This window comes from Schistocerca americana, chromosome 6 (genome assembly GCF_021461395.2).
Source record: "Schistocerca americana isolate TAMUIC-IGC-003095 chromosome 6, iqSchAmer2.1, whole genome shotgun sequence".
Lineage (NCBI taxonomy): Eukaryota > Metazoa > Arthropoda > Insecta > Orthoptera > Acrididae > Schistocerca > Schistocerca americana.
In genome coordinates this window covers 522,206,489-522,228,728 of record NC_060124.1, presented here as the reverse complement: position 1 = coordinate 522,228,728, position 22,240 = coordinate 522,206,489, and the positions used below count along the sequence as shown (strand labels likewise).

Sequence of the window (22,240 nt, the reverse complement as noted above, 5' to 3'; positions counted from 1 at the left end):
GAGAAATCAGTACCCAGAACAACCACCTCTCGCCGTAATAACGACCTTGGTACGCCTGGGCATTGAGCCAAACAGAGCTTGGATGGCGTGTACAGGTACAGCTGCCCATGCAGCTTCCACACGATACCACAGTACAAAAAGACTAGTGACTGGCTTGTTGTGACGAGCCAGTTGCTCGGCCACCATTGACCAGACGTTTTCAGTTGGTGAGAGATCAGGAGAATGTGCTGGCTAGGGGAGCAGTCGAACATTTTCTGTATAAAGAAAGGCCCGTACATGACCTGCAACGTGCGGTCGTGCATTATCCTGCTGAAAAGTAGCGTTTCGCAGGGATCGAATGAAGGGTAGAGCCACGGGTCGTAACACATCTCAAATGTAATGTCCAGTGTTCAAAGTGCCGTCAATGCGAACAAGAGGTGACGGTAACGTGTAACCAATGGCAGCCCATAACATCACGCCGGGTGATACGCCAGTATGGCGATGACGAATACACGCTTCCAATGTGCGTTCACCACGATGTCGCCAAACACGGATACGACCATCATGATGATGTAAACAGAACCTGGATTCATCCGAAAAAATGACGTTTTGCCATTTGTGTACCCAGGTTCATCGTTGAGTACACCATCGCAGGCGCTTCTGTCTGTGATGCATCGTCAAGGGTAACCGCAGCCATGGTCTCCGAGCTGATAGTCCATGCCGCTGCAAACGTCGTCGAACTGTTCGTGCAGGTGGTTGCTGTCTTGCAAACGTCTCCATCTGTTGACTCAGGATCGAGATGTGGGTGCACGATCCGTTACAGCCATGCTGATAAGATGCCTGTCATCTCGACTGCTACTGATACGAGGCCGTTGGGATCCAGCACGGCGTTCCGTATTACCTTCCTGAACCCACCGATTCCGTATTCTGCTAACAGTCATCGGATCTCGACCAACGCTAGCAGCAATGTCGCGATACGATAAACCGCAGTCGCGATAGGCTACAATCCGACCTTTATCAAAGTCGGAAACGAGATGGTACGCATTTCTCCTCCTTACACGAGGCATCACAACAATGTTTCAGCAGGCAACGCCGGTCAACTGCTGTTTGTGTACGATAAATCAGTTGGAAACTTTCCTCATGTCAGCACGTTGTAGGTGTCGTCACCGGCGCCAACCTTGTGTGAATGCTCTGAAAAGCTAATCATTTGCATATCACAGCATCTCCTTCCTGTCGTTTGAATTTCGCGTCTGTAGCACGTCATCTTCGTGGTGTAGCAATTTGAATGGCCAGTAGTGTATTTTCACAGATAGTTCACCTGTATTTGTAGCGACACGCAACTCAGTTTCTATGAGCTCACAATTCCTGAGCAATGTGTCGTATAATAATTTTGGAAGCAAATTCGCCGGTATACGAGAATCTGAATCCTGTGACGAAATGTGTTGCGTGTAGAGTTAACCTTCAAGACGTAATAAATTAAAACGTAATGCATGACGTGGCAATTTATCACGCATCTCAGATTTTACGACGTTATATTTCCTTACAAAGATATAATTTTGGAAGTGCAGTCAGCGTTATATGTGAATACTGTCAGCAAAATGAGTCGAAGATACTATAACTAATAAAGAAGCAGTAATTTAAAACTTGAAACTTGAAGCGGCAACTTCATTGCATGAACAGCATAAATGTAGTAACCCTTAAAATTTTTTCCTTTCATCATTAGAGGTTGTCAGCGAGAAAAAGTTTTGTAATGATTTAAAATTATGTGTGGAGTTTATTGCAAATCATTAACTGCTGCCATTCCCAAATACTCGAGGAATAAAATGTGGATACCCGCGTGTCGTAGGTTACTCGGCTTTTTCACAACCACCCCAAGCCCTTTAGTAGGTAAATTGTTCTTACCCGCACAGCGATTCTTTCCAGACAGTGATAAGCGTAGTAAGTTTGGTTCAACTTTATGGATACACTCTGACTGCCCTTGTTCATGGTGCAAGGGGCAACGGTTTACCAAGACAAAGCTCCACTGATGAGGCAAAACATTGTGAGCAAACATTTAATAACGTGTTGGTCCAAATTTGGGATGCAATAAAGCAATGGTTACGAATGGCATGGATCTGACAAGTTCGTAGTAAGTTTCCTGAAGTACAGTGCCGCACAAAATATCGAAACACCCCGAGAAATGAATGCTTGAACGTAAATACAGATGATAATCAACCCTGCAAGTTGCGCCGTTGTTTTTCATCAGGTACGACACCTCCGCACCGTCCTGAATAGTTGCAAGTTTTAGTCCTGGTCAGAATAGTGTTCTGCGTAGTGAGTGCATTATGTCGAAGCTCAGTGATGTCGAATGTCGACAAACGGCTTGTTGTCATTTAATGGGTGGTCCCGTAACCAAGACAGCCGAAGCATTTGGTGGTTCAAGAGGTATGGTTTATAAGATTTATAATGCATACGGAGAAAACGAAGGAACATCATCTGCTAAGTTACAAGGCGGTCGAAATTGTGTGTTGCGTGATCGTGACGGACAGCCACTGAAGAAGATTCTGACGAAAAATACAAGGACCACAAACGTCACCGCAGAACTGAATGTTCCACTTTCAAACTGTATTGTAACACCCCACCCGTCACTTATCTGGTTTTGGCGTGTGTCCGCCCCAGCTAATTGACTAACAGATCGACAGAGAGTGCAAAACTGCCGCAATATCGGATAACGCAAAAAAAGTAATAAAGCCTTGTGACTCCTGATTGAACTGCGGTGACAGTGTTGACATTAATTGATTCAGAATTGATCACTTTTAATTTAAAGGGGGTGCACATTGATGTTATATTTGGCTATTGAACACCAGATGCAAATGTTCAACGTGAAATTAATTAAGAAAGTGACTTGGGGTTTCAACTACTTGACTGAAAACAGATGCATTCGATTAGAACAAATTATTTTAACTCCCGACCTTCAATCATCACATTACAAGACCCTCCTATCAGGCAGTGGTAATAAATTGCGTTTGCGTGGAGTAAAGCGCGATGACTCAAAAGTAATACCTATCGACTGACCCAGGCGTAATTCGAAGTGCGAGAAGATTTCTACAATGCACGGCCCATGAAACCCTTGTGGAAACTTTGCCGACGTGATCCAACAAATTAGTCAGTGGCCGGAGAGGGCGCAATATCACCGAATACAGTGTGGCGGAGCGGCGTCGTTGTGCGGACGTCGGCCGACCTCGTGGTGCTGCAAGGCTGCCCTCGTCTATTCACTCCTAGCTATCTTGCTCAGTACATAGTTGAACCAAAACTTCCTATCTCCAAGCTCAATCGTTCCATTTGCTAAGTCCTAAACTGCAGAGATGCTCACTCTTTCTCAGGCAAGCTGAGTAAAGAATGCCACATCCGCATTCTAGGCAAGCTGGGAACGGAAGACCTCTATGGGAATTTCTCCCAGTCCACTCTTCACTTCGGTTTCTCCTCCAGCAAAATCACTTACGCCAATTGCAGCGCAAGTCACGTTAATTATGCGTCGCTTCCCAGCGCCGACCAATGCCTGCTCTGGGAAGTGAACAAATTCCCACAAAATTTCCGTTCCTCTCAACTTCTGCTATTTAGCTCCTCCTATGCCACCCATCAAGGTAAGCGTCTGCACAAACACCAATTTTTCCGGAATTCTGACTCCCAGGAGATAACTTCAAATTCCTCGGTCCTACGTTCTCATCGGAGGTCGGCGTTTTCCATTCTGTCGCTCTTCACCTGACTTACTTCAGACTCTGCAGACCGTGAATTCAGCGTGAAGTTGCTATAGTCACGAACACACATATTTTGACCTATGTTGACTACTCCACCATAGCTTTGCGCGGCTTTCTCGCTTGTTTCACTGAAAACGGGACAACGGACATATAAACAGGAATACAAGTTCTCCGTCTGCTTCCCAGTACACCAGTATGGGGTCAACCACCCACTCACTGTCACTCATCTTAAGGCAGCTGGAGGCCGTGCCCCGTTACTGCTTTCTCAGAGCTTGAGCCGCCCTAAGCTGCCTATTGTGGCTTCCCTTCGCCTCTCCCCGCCGGCCACGGTCAATTCTGAATACTTGCCTGGGATAAACTAGCCTCCAGTAAGTCGACGCGTTTCCACAAAGTTTTCATGTCGTGTGAATTAATTTAAAACCATCACCCGACATTAATTATTCCAATACGTCCATACTATACCCTCTACAAGATGCATTGTGTCTTGTCAGTCATTTTTGTTCAGCCCTACTGTTCGCTCAACGTGAGTTAGGTGAACTTTAATGACTTCATGTAAGTGGCATAGTTCTTGCCATCTTACAGTATCAGCACCAAAATATCACGAAGCGATCTGTATAAGCAAGGAATGGCAGGGTGAGCTGGAACTCCAAAACTACCCATCATTGATACAGACGCCCTTAACGAGAAAACGTGGTGCCGAAGCCGTAAAACCCGGACTATGAGGCAGCAGCAGAATGCCGCTCGATTGTATGACTCTGTTCCACTCTGTTTCCAACTTCTGACCGAGTTTTCGTCTTAAGAATGGAACGCGATGGTCGTTCGTTTATAATTCAGGAAGCCGTACTATGTTATTCAAATGCCTCTGAGCACTATGCGTCTTATCTTCTGAGGTCATCAGTCGCCTAGGACTTAGAACTAATTAAACCTAACTAACCTAAGGACATCACACACATCCATGCCCGAGGCAGGATTCGAACCTGCGACCGTAGCGGTCGCTTGGCCGCAGACTGTAGAGCCTAGAACCGCACGGCCACTCCGGCCGGCTCGTGTTATTCCATGGGCACCATGGTTACTCTGCAAGATCACATTACTGCCATTTTGGCTAATCGAGTCCATAGCATGGTCCAGTGTTTGTTCCCCAGTAGTGATGCTGTGTTCCGAGAGGTCAGGGCCGTGTTCACACGGCTCTCATAGTCTAAGGTTGGCCTTCTGATGACAAGGGCGAATTGTCGCATCTCGCCTGGCCACCAAAGCCACCACATCACATTATTACCATATCACATCACTACAATGTTATTGAGTCTTTGTGGTGTAGTTTGAAGGGAAGAGTGAGCTATTCACTTCCATCATCGTTAACTCAAATGGTATAAGGTTCCGTTGAAAACAACACGGGACCTGTATTTCTCCATTCTGAGACGACCGAAAGACGATTTGAATGCCTACACGTTTGTCTCATGCTACTAAGTGTGGAAGTGTACGAATGACCACCGTATCCGACAGGTTTGGGCAACCGAAATCAAAACCGTCTCTGGGCAACATGCCACCGCTAAGCACACGCTGTCGCTCGGAATGCGAGAGCTAAGTCAGTAGCGCTTGAGAATCTGACTGCCGGCTGAGAGAGTGTCCCTAGATGCGGGCGACACGCAATCATAATACGAGGGTTGGAACTTAAATAGTTGCAACTATTTATTCACGACCGTTACAAAAGAGTTACATGTTTGCACCCGTTACTGTCCTCCACCTCTCACATTTCCGCAAGGAAATTGGCCATAGTGCGCCACGGAAGTACAAGAACACTTTTTCCGACTGGCGAATGAAACCACCTCGTGTGATATACCAGCCAACAACACCATATGGCGTTTACGTTTTTGTAATTTTATCCACATTTAACTGTCGATCTGCTAGAAACGTATGGTGCATTTTCTCGATATTTTCCTTTGTGATGGCTGTTACGTGAAACACAAATCACGGACGAATTGACTATTGCATCGCGCCTAGCCGCGCGCGGTAATCGCGCGGTGTAAGGCGCTTTGTCTCGGTCCGTGTGGTTTCCCCCGTCGGAGGTTCGAGTCCTCCCTCGGGCAGTTGTGTGTGTTGTCCATAGCATAAGTTAGTTTAAGTTAGATTAAGTACTGTGTCGGCTTAGGGACCGATGACCTCAGCAGTTTGGTCCCGTAAGACCTTACCAGAAATTTCCAATTAAGTGACTGCCTGGAGTCATTACATACACAGAGATGTAAGGCAGTAAGAAAAGAGTGCAAGAGAAACAGTGCATTCTGCAACAGCTCTTCTCTGGTTTATAACTCTAAAGGGGTTAGCTACATTAATGAAGACTCTCTTCAGATGTTTCGCAGTGCTTCCGGAGAGCAACACCGGAAGTTCTGTTAACACAGGAAGGCGGTAGTTAAGATGTCCCCCGGTGAAAAGAGCCGTACCGTTTAGAGATAATGCCACTTTTGGACGTCAGGCGCTCATTTCATTTGCCCATAAACGGCGGCAGCTGCGCCGGGGGATCCGCCTAATGGGAACCCGCGGCAGGCAGGAGATCAGGGGCGGGCAGCGCCGGCTTATGGGACGCGGACCGCTCTTTTCAGGGCGCCGAGATGAGGTCGCGCCGAACGAGAATGGGCTCATTCCGGCTGTACTCGACTCGTCGGCCGGCCCTGTCCGTCAGGTTCCCGCCGAAGCAAACGAGTTTCTCTTCGCGGCCGGTGCTCGGCCGCTGATGAGCAGTGGCCGTCTGCAGGCGGGTACAAGGGCACAGTGGAAGGGGGAGGGGCAATGCCGGTGAGGCTGAATGCTGTCGCTGGGAACCTGGACGCAGGGGAAACAGCATCTGCGGAGCTCTTACACCGGGTCTGTAGGGCTACACTGAGCTCAAAAATATACGCTCACTGAGTGAAAAAGTTTGTCAAGCTCAGCTGACATTACGCCAAGTACTGTGTAGCACTGCCTGCAGCCTTAACTATGGACTCAGTTCGGAGAGGAAAAGAGTCCACAAGTTCCTTCGGGTATCCAGCTGGAGCCACTCATTGGTGATTAGACAACTGCTGTGATGACAGTGAAGATTCACCCACTCTTCCAAATATTCCAGACATTTACTACAGTATTAAGGCTTAGTAGTACAAAAATAGTCAGCGAAAGACAGGAATAAAGAAACATGAATCGTCTCAGAGTGAGATGGGGCCCCTCCACGCCCGCACCAACGTGGTGACCAAACCAAAAGTTCTACTGTCACCTCCGTCAACATGTTAATTATCTAGTAGGTGGATCACAGGATGCTGGGCTGTGACGTCATCTGTGCGTCTGGCTAAGACTACGCATTGACACAGTCCATCAGGTGATAGATAGTGGACGAAACGTGAGTGAGGGTAGCGATTTGAAGAGCAGAAGCGCCAAGGCTCGTGCCGTGGGAAAAAAAACCCTCTGCGATAGTGGGATGGATAGTAAGAGCAGTAGTGGCTTACTAGCTGCGATAGTTCATGCAAGGTTGGATTTGTTAGTTTGGGTATCGTGCATCATTACCGTGGCAAGCGATGGCGATGTATCCCAGTTGCTGCAGCCGCTACATTCCTGGAACAATCAAGATCGTTATACAGTAGTGGGGGATCGGCCATAGATCATCTCACTGTGTGGGGGATGTGTGGAGCTTGTCTGCAAGTAGTGTACGGTACGTCTTCCCTGCGTGGTGGCAGTTATTCGGCAGTTTATTCCAGGTGGATATCCAGTAATGGCGTCTGATTAACAGGGGCTCACCTGTACCGTTGTGTTTGCGTGTACTTGGCCATAGATGCTAGGTCCTTGCAAGTATGTCTTTTGGTTGTGTCTATGGTTGTGTCTATGGTTGTGTCTATGGTTGTGTCTATGGTTGTGGTCGTAGTTCCCCAGATTCAGAATAAACGGGTTCTGCGAATGTCTGGAGTTTCTGTATGGTCTTGTGGTCAGTTTGTGGATTACCTCCGTGAGAGTCTCAAGTCGGTATTCCCGGTGAAGGTCCGCGATGCGTGTGTATCGTGGAGCATTGCTTATGATTTTACGTACTTCGTTTTGTATGAGCTGCAGACTGCGCAGGAGTGTAGGCGCAGCGTATCCCCAGACAGGAGCTGCGTACGTCATCAGGGGTCGGATAAGTGTCGTACATGGACCTCGACACTCTTCTGTTCAGTGTGAAATAAATCGGAAGCGCAGGGCAGACAGGGCGAAACGGCTGCAGGAAAAACGTAAAGAAATCGAAAACGGTAGTACCATTGGCACAGGTACTACTACAACGCCGCGCCAACACAAGGTTGGCAGCCCGTCGTCTGCCGAGCACAGCGCACTCTAGCGGGCTGTGCAGCTCGACCGAACTGCAGTGTACCTCGTTCACTTCTTAACTAGATTTCAACCTAGGCAGACGCACTTTCACAATCGACCCTCAGCTAGTTCTGTTTGCATGGATTCTCTGAGGAGGTCCCATCAGGCTTAGTCCCTGAGAATATGTTGTATTAGTTATAGCCGTAGCTGCGGTCCTAGAAACAACTGAAGATAAGTAATTTTCATTGTACTATGTGTTTCTTGAATAATAATCCTTCTCTCTAACAGTGTACCGTACCGCATATTATTGCAACCTGGACTCCTTCAGCTCGACCTCCTACTTATTTGCATTTAGTAACGAGCTTAAAACACCCACGCGTTTTGTGCCTCTAAAAAGTGAGACACAATAAAAACGATATGATCGTGGGAAGCACCATCTCAGCATGTAGAAAAGTCAAGAGAGCCTTCGGTGAAGTTCAAAGCCAGAGTGGTAGCATTAATAGTGCAATGGGAATTCCACTGTTCACAGCAAAGGAAAGACCGTTCAAATGGTTCAAATGGCTCTGAGGACTATGGGACTTAACAGCTGAGGTCATCAGTCCCCTAGAACTTAGAACTACTTAAAACTAACTAACCTAAGGACATCACACACATCCAAGCCCGAGGCAGGAATCGAACCTGCGACCGTAGCAGTCGCGCAGTTCCGGACAGAAGCGCCTAGAACCGCTCGGTCACTGCGGCCAGCCGGAAAGACCGTATAGGTGGAAATAGTACATTGAGGGCCTCTACAAACTTGTCTGATGACTTTATAGAAGAACGAAACTGAAGTTGATAAGTAAGACATAAGGGTTCCGGGACTAGAGTCAAAATTTATTTATATATCTCTGGAAGACATGGGATCATATAAAGCAGAAGGGATAGCTAATATTCCATCCTAATTTCTAAAAACTTTGGGGGAAATGTGAGTCAGCCGACTATTCAAGTTGTTGAATGGAATCTATAAGAATGGCGCTGTACTAACAGACTTTCGGAAAATTATCATACACACAGTTTCGGAGGTACCAATGGCAGATATGTGCAAGAACTATGGCACATTCAGCTTAACATCTGATGCACCCAAGCTACAGGCGAAAATAGTATATACAAAAATAGAAAATAAAATTGAGGAACTGTTACATGAGGATCAGTTTGGCTCCAGGAAAGGTAAAGGCACCAGAGAGCAATTCCTGGGGTCACGCTTGACAGTGGAAGCAAAACTGAAGCCAACAACGCCATATGGCGTTTACATTTTTTAACCTATTTTATCCATCTTTAACCGTCGATGTGTTAGCAACGTATGATCCATTATCTCCATATTTTCTTTTGTGAGGCTGTTACTTGAAACACAAATCATGGACAAATTGACTATTGCGTCGCGTCTAGCCGCGCGTGGTAGCAGTCCGGCAGGCGTCTTGTCACAGTCCGTGCGGCTCCCCCGTCGGAGGTTCGAGTCCTCCCTCGGGAAGGGGTATGTGTGTTGTCCATAGCGTAAGTTAGTATAAGTTAGAGTAAGTAGTGTGTAGGCGTAGGGACCGATGACATCAGCAGTTTGGTCCCATAAGACCGCATACAAATTTCCAATTTCCGTCGCGTATATGAACAGGTCATTAACGACGGAGCACAATTTTCGAATTGGGAAGGAAACAGGACGAGTGCTTTTCAAGAGAATGATCCTGACTCTTGTCATAAACGAGTTGGAGAAACGACGAAAGATCTGCATCAGGAAGGTCTTAAGCAGAATTGCGAGTCCATTGTGCTAAACACTGAATGCACCGTCTCTTGCAGCTGACTTCAGTAAAGACGTTAAATGTACGTTAAAAAATACTCATGTCTGACTAGCAAGGTAAATTCAACCGAATATGAAACATTGAGTAGCGAATGTGTGTGACCGCGTAGAAAAAAATATTACAAAACCAGATGCCAGATTTGTTTGATAAAATGTTTTATTTCTCTGGCTAGTACCGTTGAACTGAATGGACGCACTAACATATTTCTCGATGCACGTCTCTCAAGATGTGTAAATATTAATAATTTCTTGGTCTGTGTTTAAAAATACATTTATTATTGTAAAGTTTAAAATAATATTATTTTGTTAGTTTAAAAGTGGCGTCCTTTCCTCGGTAGTATGATAGTGGCCTAATCGCATTGTTGGCCGCCTTTACCTCTCATCATACTAATTTTGTTAAGTACGGTCCAGAGAGCCAATTTTTACTAAATAGTAGTGAGAAATCATTAACTTCTAAAGTTGTTGTTGTTGTTGTTGTTGTGGTCTTCAGTCCTGAGACTGGTTTGATGCAGCTCTCCATGCTACTCTATCAAAATACTTAATTACAGTCGCAAGAATTCCCATATTTTGCTTCAACTTTCACTCGTACCGTACTGCATATGCAGAGTACGTTACCTAATAGCAGCAAGAATGGGGAAATTTTACATTAAGTTAAGTACCTGACATTCAGTGAGATTAAGCAAATAAAATATGTATTGTCTACATACTCATCGAACCACGTACCTTAATAAGTGATAGAGCTAATGTTTCAAAGAATTTGTAGACCCTGCTGTGAGAAAAATAATTCCACAGCTCTGCAAGAATATTTAATAGCAATATTGAAAGTAATTCTGCTCAGAATTTATTTGAAACTGAAGCAATTAAAGTTACCATTTGTAGTTTTAACCTACAATGTGCGTAAAGCAAAGACAATACTCACCAAGTATTTCTCATGCTTTACTGACAGTCATAACGAACCTTAATTTTTTATTATATCACGTGACGTGAAATATCTCATTCCATCTCGATTGGATAATATTTTTTAGATTAATGAGTAGTTCAGCCACTTCTTTCTTAATTGCTCTAAATGTGTTTTGCTGTTATTTCATTCGCTTGCTACTCATGGGTGGTTATTGTCTGGCAGTGATATACCATGTCGCTCTTCAGCCAACATTTGTGTTAACACTTACTGTCCGGCTGAGGGAATATTATGAGATGCAACAGCCCACTCCATCTCAATTGCATAATCTTTTTTGCAGTAATGAGTACCTCGAATTCAGCCATTTCTTTCTTAATTTATATAAATGTTGTCTTTGTTGTTATCTTGTTCGCTCACCACTTATGGGCGGCTATGGTCTGGCAGCAGTATAATACGTCGCTCTGCGGCCAGAATTTGAGTTACCACTCTCTGTGCGGCTTAAGTAATGTTACTGCACTGGCTGGAAATGAGAATGTGCGATGGGTGTAACATTACGTCACGTCAGTTATGATGATTTTCCGCGGTCTCAAGCTTATATTTACGGCTCCCGCTAACGTCTGTCATCTGTGCAGGTTTCGTAGTTTTTGGTGTAAGGTAGTAATGGTATCACAGGAATAAGTCGTCATTTTTGAAACCTTTGTTATCATCTCTTGTAGGCGGTAGCTGACGTTCAGGTTCTCTCTCTTTCGTGCCATTCTCGATTCCTGGAGCACCGTCTGTGGCCCCTTGATTCTTGTAAGACATGTATGTTCTAAAAGGAGGTCTGATAGCCAGTAGTTCAGTGTAACGCTCCTTCAGCCCACGCCTTCTGCTTGTATAATCTGCCTCAGTACGCTTTAAGGAACGTATGTACTGGTCCTTGTGTTTTATTATTGTATTATTTATTACAGTACCTTGTAATGCCTACATTAAGGGTTATATATGTCTAGTTAATAGTTCTGGTCGCCTTCTGGAATAAATCTAGCAGTATAGTGTTCAGTGGATGTTGTGGCTTGTTTTTAAAACATTATCTGTTGTATCTGTATTTAATGGTGATTTGCTAAATTGTGACGCACTGGAACACTATTATTTACACAGCTGTTTATTCCTTGATTAATAACATGTATTTTCATTTCTTGTTGAGTCTGGAATTACTGGTTTAAAATAAATTGTGTGTAACTGTAAAATGCAACCAATAGTATGTGATTACGGCCCCGTCCACAATCGTAACTGAATCCTGCCTTCCCTTGACTTCTAGGTTTCAAAAGGATTGGAATCAATATGTTGATGCACAGAAAATTCGATTCGTAGATACATATATACATTTTTAGAGTTATTACGTAACTCAGAGGACAATGAACCAGTGTGTCACGGTCGGTATCAGGCATACACGAGGAGTGTTATGTCGCAGAAGGCAGAGTGTCACTCATCATACACTGCCACATCAAACCGAGTGGTAATAGAGAAGTACAAACGGCACAGTATGACATTATTTTGCGGGCCTTGCATAACGGAGCCATGAGTTACTTCCATGCCCAGCCGCTACCACGCCGTCTTCGTCTCGACGTAGACTCTGGAACCATGGATGAAAGGCAACAGGTGGATCCCATATTCCTAGGTTTCCACAAGTCATTTGACAAGGTGCCACACCACCAACTGTTACTGGAGGTACAAGCATACGGAATAGGCTCCCGGATGTGTGAGTGACTCGAATACTTCTTAAGTAACAGAACCCGGTATGTTGTCCTCGACGGCGGGGTACTGGTAATCTAGAGGAGTAGTGCATAAATTATTTGTTGAAGAGGGTAAGTAGCAGTCTGCTGCCGTTTACTGATGATGCTGTGGTGTATGGAAATGTGTCGTCCTTGACTGAATTAGAAAAAATTTCTAATTGGTGTGATGAGTGGACCTAGCTTTAAACACAGTAAAATGTAAGTTAATGTAAATGAGTAGAAAAAAGCTGTAGTACTCAAGTACAACATTCGTAGTCCACTGCTCTGTGCAGTGAAGTCGATTAAATTTCTAGGTTTAACACTGCAAAGCACTATGAAACAGGATAAGCATGTAAGTATTGTAGTAGGAAAGGCAAATTGTCGACTTCGGTTTATTTTGAGAATTACAATAAACTGCGGTTCATCTGTAAAGAAGGCTGCATATAGGGAAATAGTGCCAACCATTGTTGCGTACTGTTCGTGTGTCTGGGCTTCGCACCAGCCTAAACTAAATGAGGACGTCGAAGTAATTCAGAGGCAGGCTGCTAGATTTGTTTCCAGTAGGTCTGAACAATACCTACATAGATGATGGAATCTGAAGAAATGAATTAAAATTAATTTTTACTACAGCCGGGACTTAAACTCGTGTCTCCTTACTTGTTAGGCAAGGACGCTAACCGTTACACCACCACAACAGTCTGTGTCACCTGGCTGCAGGAACTCCCCTAGTCCAATGCCCTCCCCAACACAAACTTCATAACTTCAGCTTATGTTCCCCTTCTTATACCGTCCCTATTGATGAGGAATAGCATCCCAGCATTGGACGTAATGGGGAAATCCCGTACCTCAGGTGAAGATGATATAAACCTCTTATAATTAGACAAAGATGAGACCCAAGTGTCTCAAGGAAAATTTAATTATAAGATCTGAGATCACCTACATGTGAGGTATCGGATTTCCACATTACATCCAATGCTGGGGTGCCATTCCAATGCAGGGGATCCTCGGCTATAGTGACGATCTAGGAAGGGTAAAATAAGCTGAAGACATGAATCAAAGTTTGTATTGGGGAGGGCAATTGACTTGGGCACTCCATACAGCAATGTCATCAACGCAAATTTTGCATAATTAACATGTAGAAAAGACTAGAGAAATTGAGGCTCGTTTGGAGATATACAGGCAATCGTTTTTCCCTCGCTCTTTTAGCGAATGGAGCAGGAAAGGAAATGGTTAGCAGTGGTACAGGTTCCCTCCGCCAGAAGACTTCGCCTCCGAGAGCACAGCCAGCCAGCCTAGTGGAATTTAGCAGCCGAAAGCTGTCACTGCTGCCTGGCCTCTGCCGTGATTGAAGACGATGTGGGCGAGCCGGGGCCTTACTATACTAAAGGGTGATGACAAGTGACTGGAAACTACTACTTACAACCCGTTGGGCTTGACTCAGTAGTACCACATCCCTGGCTGTACGTAGTACTGCCTTCCTGGCCGTATGCCGTGTCACCAATCTGGGTCCTGGACTTCCTCCTTCATGACACCCGACGTCTGCGTCGTAGTAAGTGCAAGGCCCTGTTTGCTCCTTGACAGCACTGAGATGCCCAACGCTGCCACCCAGACAGCACACGCGACCGTCACACTGGCCCGTAGCAGACATGACTTGCAGACAAGGCATCAGCACGTCTCCATGGTGCATGCACTTCTGTGCCCAGCCACTGACTACATCTCTGAAGACATAACGCTGTACGCTTTGTGCTATTTCACTGAGAGCGCAAGGCGCATGATAGCCGTCAACATCAGATCCTGATCTCAGCCCTCCTACACCAGTAGCGTTACCACATTACCTGCTCAATTCAACGCCCACTTAAAGTCCTGAGCTGAGGACTGACAGCTACAATATGTGCCGAAGGCATACGCTTGAAGAGTTTCACCATTATTATGAAAAATTGTAGTAACAACCCTTGCTGTTCACGGATACGTAAACTACAACGTTATTATTATGTCGTGGGCGCTACAAAACCGGTTCTGCAGTTGAAAACACTAAATTATAGCGACGTTGAACATCTGTTGAGGGCCGCGCTGAGTAGCCAATCGGTCTATGGCGCCTTGTCATGGTCCGCGCGGCTCCTCCCCGTTGGAGGTTCGAGTCCTCCCTCGGGCATGGGTGTGTGTGTGTTGTCCTTAGCGTAAATCAGTTTAAGTTAGATTAGTGTAGTTTGAGGACCATGACTTCAGCAGTTTGGTTCCATAAGACATAAAAAGAACTGTTGAGGGCGATTTTAAGATGAGAAAACAAAAATATAATGTACGAGGGTCACTCCGAAAGAAATGCACACTATTGTTTTGAAATCCATCGTTTATTCTAGATGTTTGAAAGTTTTACAGTGTGTAGATACAGCCTTTAGGAACAATATTTTCATTTCCCCCACATAGTTTCCATCCCTCTCAACTGCCTTACGCCATCTTGGAACCAGCGCCTTTATACCCGCACGGTAAAATTCTGGACCACCCTGTTGGAGCCACTGTTTGGCAGCTTGCACAAGGGAGTCATCATCTTCAAATCTTGTTCCACGAAGAGAGTCTTTCAGTTTCCGAAAGAGATGATAGTCACATGGAGCCAGGTCAGGACTGTAAGCCGGGTGTTTCAGTGTTGTACATCCGGGTTTTGTAATTGCTTCCATGGTTTTTTGACTGACATGTGGCCGTGCATTGTCGTGCAACAGCAAAACATCATGCTTTTGCCGATGTGGTCGAACACGACGCTGTCGAGCTTGAAGTTTTTTCAGTGTCGTCACATATGCATTAGAATTTATGGTGGATCCATTTGGCGTGATGTCCACAAGCAAGAGTCCTTCGGAATCGAAAAACACCGTAGCCATAACTTTTCCAGCAGAAGGTGCTGTTTTGAATTTTTTTTTTCTTGGGTGAATTTGCATCATGCCACTCCATTGGTTGCCTCTTCGTCTCTGGTGAAAAATGATGGAGCCATGTTTCATCACCTGTCACAACTCTTCCAAGAAATTCATCTCCACCATTCTCGTACTGTTCCAAAAGTTCGCTGCATACCGTTTTTCTTGTTTCTTTGTGAACCACTGTCAACATCCTGGGAATCCACCTGGCACAAGCCCTTTTTAACGTCAACACTTTCAGTATTCTGCAAACACTTCCTTCCCCTATCCCAACGTAGCGTGACAATTCGTTCACTGTGAAGTGTCTGTCAGCAGTCAGCAATTCGTTAACTCTCTCTGCACATTGTCTGTGCAGTACGAGGCCTGCCGCTGCGAGGACGGACATTGTCGCCAGCATGAGATAGGCAGCCAAGAGTTGCATTCACTTCACAAGATGGTAACTCAGACTAGTAGCAGTCTAACGAATGGCTACTGATAATATTGCTGAAGCTATCTGACATCCGATAAACCAAATGCAACGATGGAACAATACGCCAAAGCCAGAACCAGCAGTCTGCACTACATCCCCAGAATACTGTGTTTAAAGCGCCCGGAACGAGAAAGGAATCACTACAATCAGATTAGAAAAATCACCAACCGACCTACAATCGAGAAAGCTATCAAAACTACACGCCTTACCGGACAGCAGCGGCAAGGCGAGAAAACGTAGACGGCCGTTACATACAATAACCCCCAGGGCAGGTAACTGGGGCGTTAGCGGCCACCAGGCAAGGAAGATTGCCGCTGGTTGAACTTAACAAATTGTAACAAGTTGAACGCAGTAAATAGTAATAAGAAGTTGAGGAAAGCTAATTAGATCCGCCTTCCCCAAGCACTTTTAACATTTTAAATGTTCGGATAATAAGTTGCCGTCTCTTTAATCTAAGAATAGATGATCAGTGCAGCTAGCCACTATCTCTGTGTAATGTCTTGTCTGTATAGACGTGTATCTGTTGTCTTCAATCTTTGGTGGAGTCCTTCGTCTTGGTAAACAGCAGCTGGCTTGCTGTAAGAGATCTTTACATATATTATTACTGTTAAACACTGCAGTCAGTCGGGAGAATCAATCGTTTGGACAATTTGTTCCTTTTACGAAAGATTGCGAATTCCAGATGTGTACGAAGCCTTTTTGGACGATTTAACACAGACTCAGTGATTGCAGGCTCTCTTCGACACAGCTGAAACTTCCCCACTAATTACAGGGCCAACGTGATCAACATATGATTCAGAAGAAACTCTTTCGTTCATTCACTCCAGAATAAAAAAGTCACAAACCTTATTTATGAAGGAAATCGTGTATTAAATCCATCTCCATTACATGTCCAGATCTCCGGTGATTCCACTCCTTAATTATTTTCCTTTTACAATCTCTTTCTCTTTAAAACAAACCGCTAGCCGCACAAATGTTAATTGGCTCGCTTTAGCGAGAAGAAAAGCAGAATATGTATCTCTCATAAACACGTCAATCCCTCAACCGATACTCCAGAACCTGTCCTAGATACCCCTCTAACAACCATGGAGAATACATATATGCATCTCCGTTATTTCAAAGAATAAATGCACTAGAAAATACTTTGAGGTCGACGAGCTGTCGTCGCATATATCGCGAGAAAATCAGATCAGATAACTTTTCCAAAGTGAATGAATGTGGGTGGTTTGATTGAAAATGTTTAATTGGTGCGTGGTAGAGGGTATTTGCTGTGGGGACATTACAATGCGCCTCGCAGCGAGCGAAGTTTGTGAGCCTAATTTTGATTTGCCGAACACACTTCGCGAGCTACCTATTATTGTGGGTAACCCGGAAGTGATGACTGTCAGTCCTCCGATTGAAAAAAAAATAGTTATGTATAAGACAGACGAAGAAAAGAAACATTGAAACCAAAAGAAATGAAAAGACAGGTATGATAGAGTTTTCCACTAAAAATCTATGTCGTCTATTCATACTAAATGTGACACATTGACTGGATAGTTGAGTGCTTGGTGGAACATTGCGACTGTGCAACACATGTTAGACAGAGACAACACTTCACATTCGATCGGTTGAATATTCGCATGGTCCTGCACCTGTGACTTGTTTCAATCAGATCGCTCATGTAGGACATTGCCATATTATTTGCTCGACCGTGCAGGATCGTACAGCCACGTCACGTAGAGTGGGCGCAGAATAACGTGGCTGGAGGATGTGCAGTTGACAGGACACAACGTAGGCAGAGCTGTAGTGGCGGGGGTTATGGTCAGGTGCTGTAGAGGAAATCCCAAGCCCTGAAGGGGAAGTGCCGTTCTAAACTAAAGCCCATGCTCACATTTTTCGGAAATAATAAGTGGAGACTCCCCAAGCCCACACTTGCATGGTGACCATTTTGAAGATCTGCTGTCACCACTGCTTTGATTAATATCTACACATATCAAAAATAGTTTTGCATCACCTCGGTTCCGAGAGTTCCGGAACTTGTACAGAAAAGTGGAATAGAGATCAACATAAACATGATTTCCGTCCGTTTTACTGCTCATGAAAACCATACATTGCATGTTGTACCACCAAACAGAGAGACCTTCAGAGGTGATGGTCCAGATTTCTGTACAAACCTGCTCCTCTAATACCCAGTAGCACGACCTCTTGCATTGATGCATGCCTGTATTCGTCGTGGAATACTATCCACAAGTTCATCAAGGCACTGTTGGTCCAAATTGTCCCACTCGTCAACGGCATTTCAGCGTAGATCCCTCAGAGTGGTTAGTAGGTCGCGTCGTCCATAAACAGCCCTTTTCAATCTCTCCCAGGCTTGCCCGATAGGGTTCATGTCTGGAGAATATTCTGGCCACTCTGGTCGGGCGATGTCGTTATGCCGAAGGAAGAATTCACAAGATGTACACGATGGGGGCGTGAATTGTCGTCCATGAAAACGAAAGCCTCTCCGATATGTTGCCCATGCGGTTGCACTATCGGTCAGAGGATGGCGTTCATGTATCGTACAGCCGTTACGGCGCATTCCATGACCACCAGCGGCGTACATCGCCCCCGCATAACGCCACCCCAAAATAGCAGGGAACCTCCACCTTGCTGCACTCCCTGGACAGTGTAAGGCGTTCAGCCTGACTGGGTTGCCTCCAAACAACTCTCCGACGATTGTCTGGTTTAAGGCATATGAGTGTGCTACATCAGATCAGTTTTCTCTAGGTTGGTGACAGACGGAGACCTCCACCCAAGTATAAAAGAAATTCAATATGTTACCTAAATTTCATGTACAGCAACAATTATACAGTATGAACCAAACGCAAAATCATACAGAACTCTATTTTTCATTGCAAACTTCTTCGAATTTCGGTTAGTGACTTACTTAAATACAAATATTACGGTACGTACGACCATTAACGAAATGGTGGACACATCATAATGAAGCTAGCATGCTTTTTTTACCGAATAGTTTCTGTAAAATTGTTTGGAAAGACTGCAGGTCATGCGCCTCGACTCTATTGTCGCCAACCTGCCGAAAGTGGGCAAACAAATGTTGGCCTCCCCTTCCAAACAAACGAATGAACTCGCCCAGCACATTGGACGAAAACTGGCCGCTACGTAACGACCACCATATCCTTCCTTGAGGCAGGAAAGGTGCCTGTTTGGAGTGAGATACGTATCCACACTGACAGTGTCAGAATATCTCGGACACCACGAACTGTCAGCAAAGAGGCTAACCTTGAGGTTTTTGGAAACCCAGAATCTACTCTGTAGGAATCAACATGGATTCCGGAAACAGCGATCGTGTGAGACCCAACTCGCGTCATTTGTTCATGAGACCCAGAAAATATTAGATACAGGCTCCCAGGTAGATGCTATTTTCCATGACTTCCGGAAGGCGTTCGATACAGTTCCGCACTGTCGCCTGATAAACAAAGTAAGAGCCTACGGAATATCAGACCAGCTGTGTGGCTGGATTGAAGAGTGTTTAGCAAACAGAACACAGCATGTTGTTATCAATGGGGAGACGTCTACAGACGTTACAGTAACCTCTGGCGTGCCACAGGGGAGTGTTATGGGACCATTGCTTTTCACAATATATATAAATGACCCAGTAGATAGTGTCGGAAGTTCCATGCGGCTTTTCGCGGATCATGCTGTAGTATAAAGAGAAGTTACAGCATTAGAAAATTGTAGCGAAATGCAGGAAGATCTGCAGCGGATAGGCACTTGGTGCAGGGAGTGGCAACTAACCCTTAACATAGACAAATGTAATGCATTGCGAATACATAGAAAGAATGATCCTTTATTGTATGATTATATGATAGCGGAACAAACACTGGTAGCAGTTACTTCTGTTAAATATCTGGGAGTGTGCGTGCGGAACGATTTGGAGTGGAATGATCATATAAAATTAATTGTTGGTACGGTGGGTGCCAGGTTGAGATTCATTGGGAGAGTCCTTAGAAAATGTAGTCCATCAACAAAGGAGGTGGCTCACAAAACACTCGTTCGACCTATCCTTGGGTATTGCTCATCAGTGTGGGATCCGTACCAGATCAGGTTGACGGAGGAGATAGAGAAGATCCAAAGAAGAGCGGCGCATTTCGTCACGGGATTATTTGGTAACCGTGATAGCGTTACGGAGATGTTTAGCAAACTCAAGTGGCAGACTCTGCAAGAGAGGCGCTCTGCATCGCGGTGTAGCTTGCTCGCCAGGTTTCGAGAGCGTGCGTTGCTGGATGAGGTATCGAATATATTGCTTCCCCCTACTTATACCTCCCGAGGAGATTACGAATGTAAAATTAGAGAGATTAGAGCGCGTACGGAGGCTTTCCGGCAGTCGTTCTTCCCGCGAACCATACGCGACTGGAACAGGAAAGGGAGGTAATGACCGTGGCACGTAAAGTGCCCTCCGCCACACACCGCCAGGTGGCTTGCGGAGTATTGATGTAGATGTAGATGTAGATGTAGACCAGCGGGCAGAGGTATGTCGACAGTGGTGCGCCCGACGTGAAAGCTGGACACAGGAGAGGGAAAAATGCGCTTTTCAGACATTTGTGTTCGTGGTACAATATCACGATGGACGCATCGCTGTTTGTCCGATTAGAACGAACGTATGCAAATTGCATTATCCGGCAGCACACAGGACCAGCACTACGCATCATCATATTGAGTGCCATTGGTACACAAGTCAATCACCTCCCACTCACATAGCCGGTAATATGGCCAGCAACATATTTACGACGTGCTGATGCCAGTGGCCGTGTTGTATCTCTGAGATGTCTGCGAATTTACTTTTGAACAAAACACGGAACAACTTGTTGACCTTATCAGTCGTGCTACATAGGGTGTTCGTCTGTTGCCCTGGCCAATACGTTCTCCATCCATATCATCCACTGAACAAATCTGGTTATCGGCTGCCAAGAAGCTGGCACACCATGACTTGCCTGTCACATTGGTTAATAAACTTCGATATAGAAGCAGCATGAAATGACATATCATCGCCCAAGCTCAGCTTGGCCCACTGCCCAGCCATATTGGAGCCGTTCTTGCTGTCGAAGACACCACCTCCGTGTACTAAATGTCACACTCGTACTGAGGCGTTCAGAGAGTCGTTTTTCCCTCGCCAGATCCGCGAGTGGAACAGGGGGGGGGGGGGGGAATATGAATTTGGCGCGACTTGTGCCTTCCACCACACACCACTTAGTGGCTAGCGGAGTATATATGTAGATGTAGATGTACACCCTCAGATCACCCACACATTTAAAAATATTTTATCCTGTTGTATTAAATGCTCATTTCATAAAATTTTGTGATGTATGCATGGCACAGTGGCTTTGCACAACTGCATGGGCTACCCTAGCACGCCTCCCTCCTCAGTCCTATATCCCAGTCACGGATCAGCCCTATTGACATTCCCCCTAAACTAGAACAGCTCTGTAGACTGTACTGGAATAGTACCCCAGCATCGAACAGAGTGGAGGAACCTGTTGAAACCTAAGCATAGGCGCTTTAATCAAGTGAAATTATATGGTCCCAGGTATCTTTTCAAGCCTCAAGTATCTATGACGTATTTATGCAGACTGGAGCGACTAATGAAAATCGGTTCGATGCTGAGTTACTATTCCAATACTGTTGGAGAGCCCCTGCAACACTGTTCGGGTTTGAGGGGAATACCAAGTGGGCTGGAGGCGTGGAATTTGGACTGAGGAGGGGCGCGTGCTAGGGTAGTGGATACATTTGGGCGAAGTACTGTGCCAGCGTGTCATAGTGGTTAGCAAACCTGCTAATGAGCAGGAGACCCAGTTTCGAATCCCGGCCTTGGTACAAATTTTCATTTGTCGCTGCAGTCTGTGTATATACATCATAGATTTTTGAGACTTGAAAAGGTCTCTGGAAAAATATAGCTACATTTCGTTTATAAAATTTTATTGCTTGGAATGATTGCTGACGTCAAAAAAAGTTTCGCTGGTCAGTAGTACATTCACATAATATTTGAAATTGTTGAAATGATGATATCATATTTATGGTCTTTTAAAGTGAAATGAAATCCATACTGCTGATCAGGCTGACAGTATAAGTCGTTGCAGACTTATGTACAAAAATTTAAAAAATGTAATTTGATCAGTGCCACCTCTATAGTAAGACTAGACTTCATCACCTTACGTCGTAATTCCAAACCGTTCTCAGTATCTAATGAGGAATTCTCTTTTGCAGGGTAAACGTCTGAGCGTTCTTCAGGATCACATTCCGCAGGTAAGTGTTCTGCTAAAAATAACTATTTCTCCGTGTGAGAGAATGAAAATGGAGCTTCTAACGAGGATTTGGGTCAGCGGGTGGTACCAGGCCACAGGAAACT

At 45.2% G+C, this 22,240-nt stretch overlaps 1 long non-coding RNA gene across 1 annotated transcript in view; it reads left to right on the top strand.

The window, feature by feature from the left end:
- The window catches only part of LOC124619873, a 1,840,881-nt gene that overhangs the window by 1,109,387 nt on the left and 709,254 nt on the right, over positions 1-22,240 (top strand). Inside the window, exon 4 of the long non-coding RNA XR_006980155.1 lies at positions 22,099-22,137. This is a non-coding gene — a long non-coding RNA (uncharacterized LOC124619873). The remainder of the gene's footprint in view (positions 1-22,098; positions 22,138-22,240) is intronic.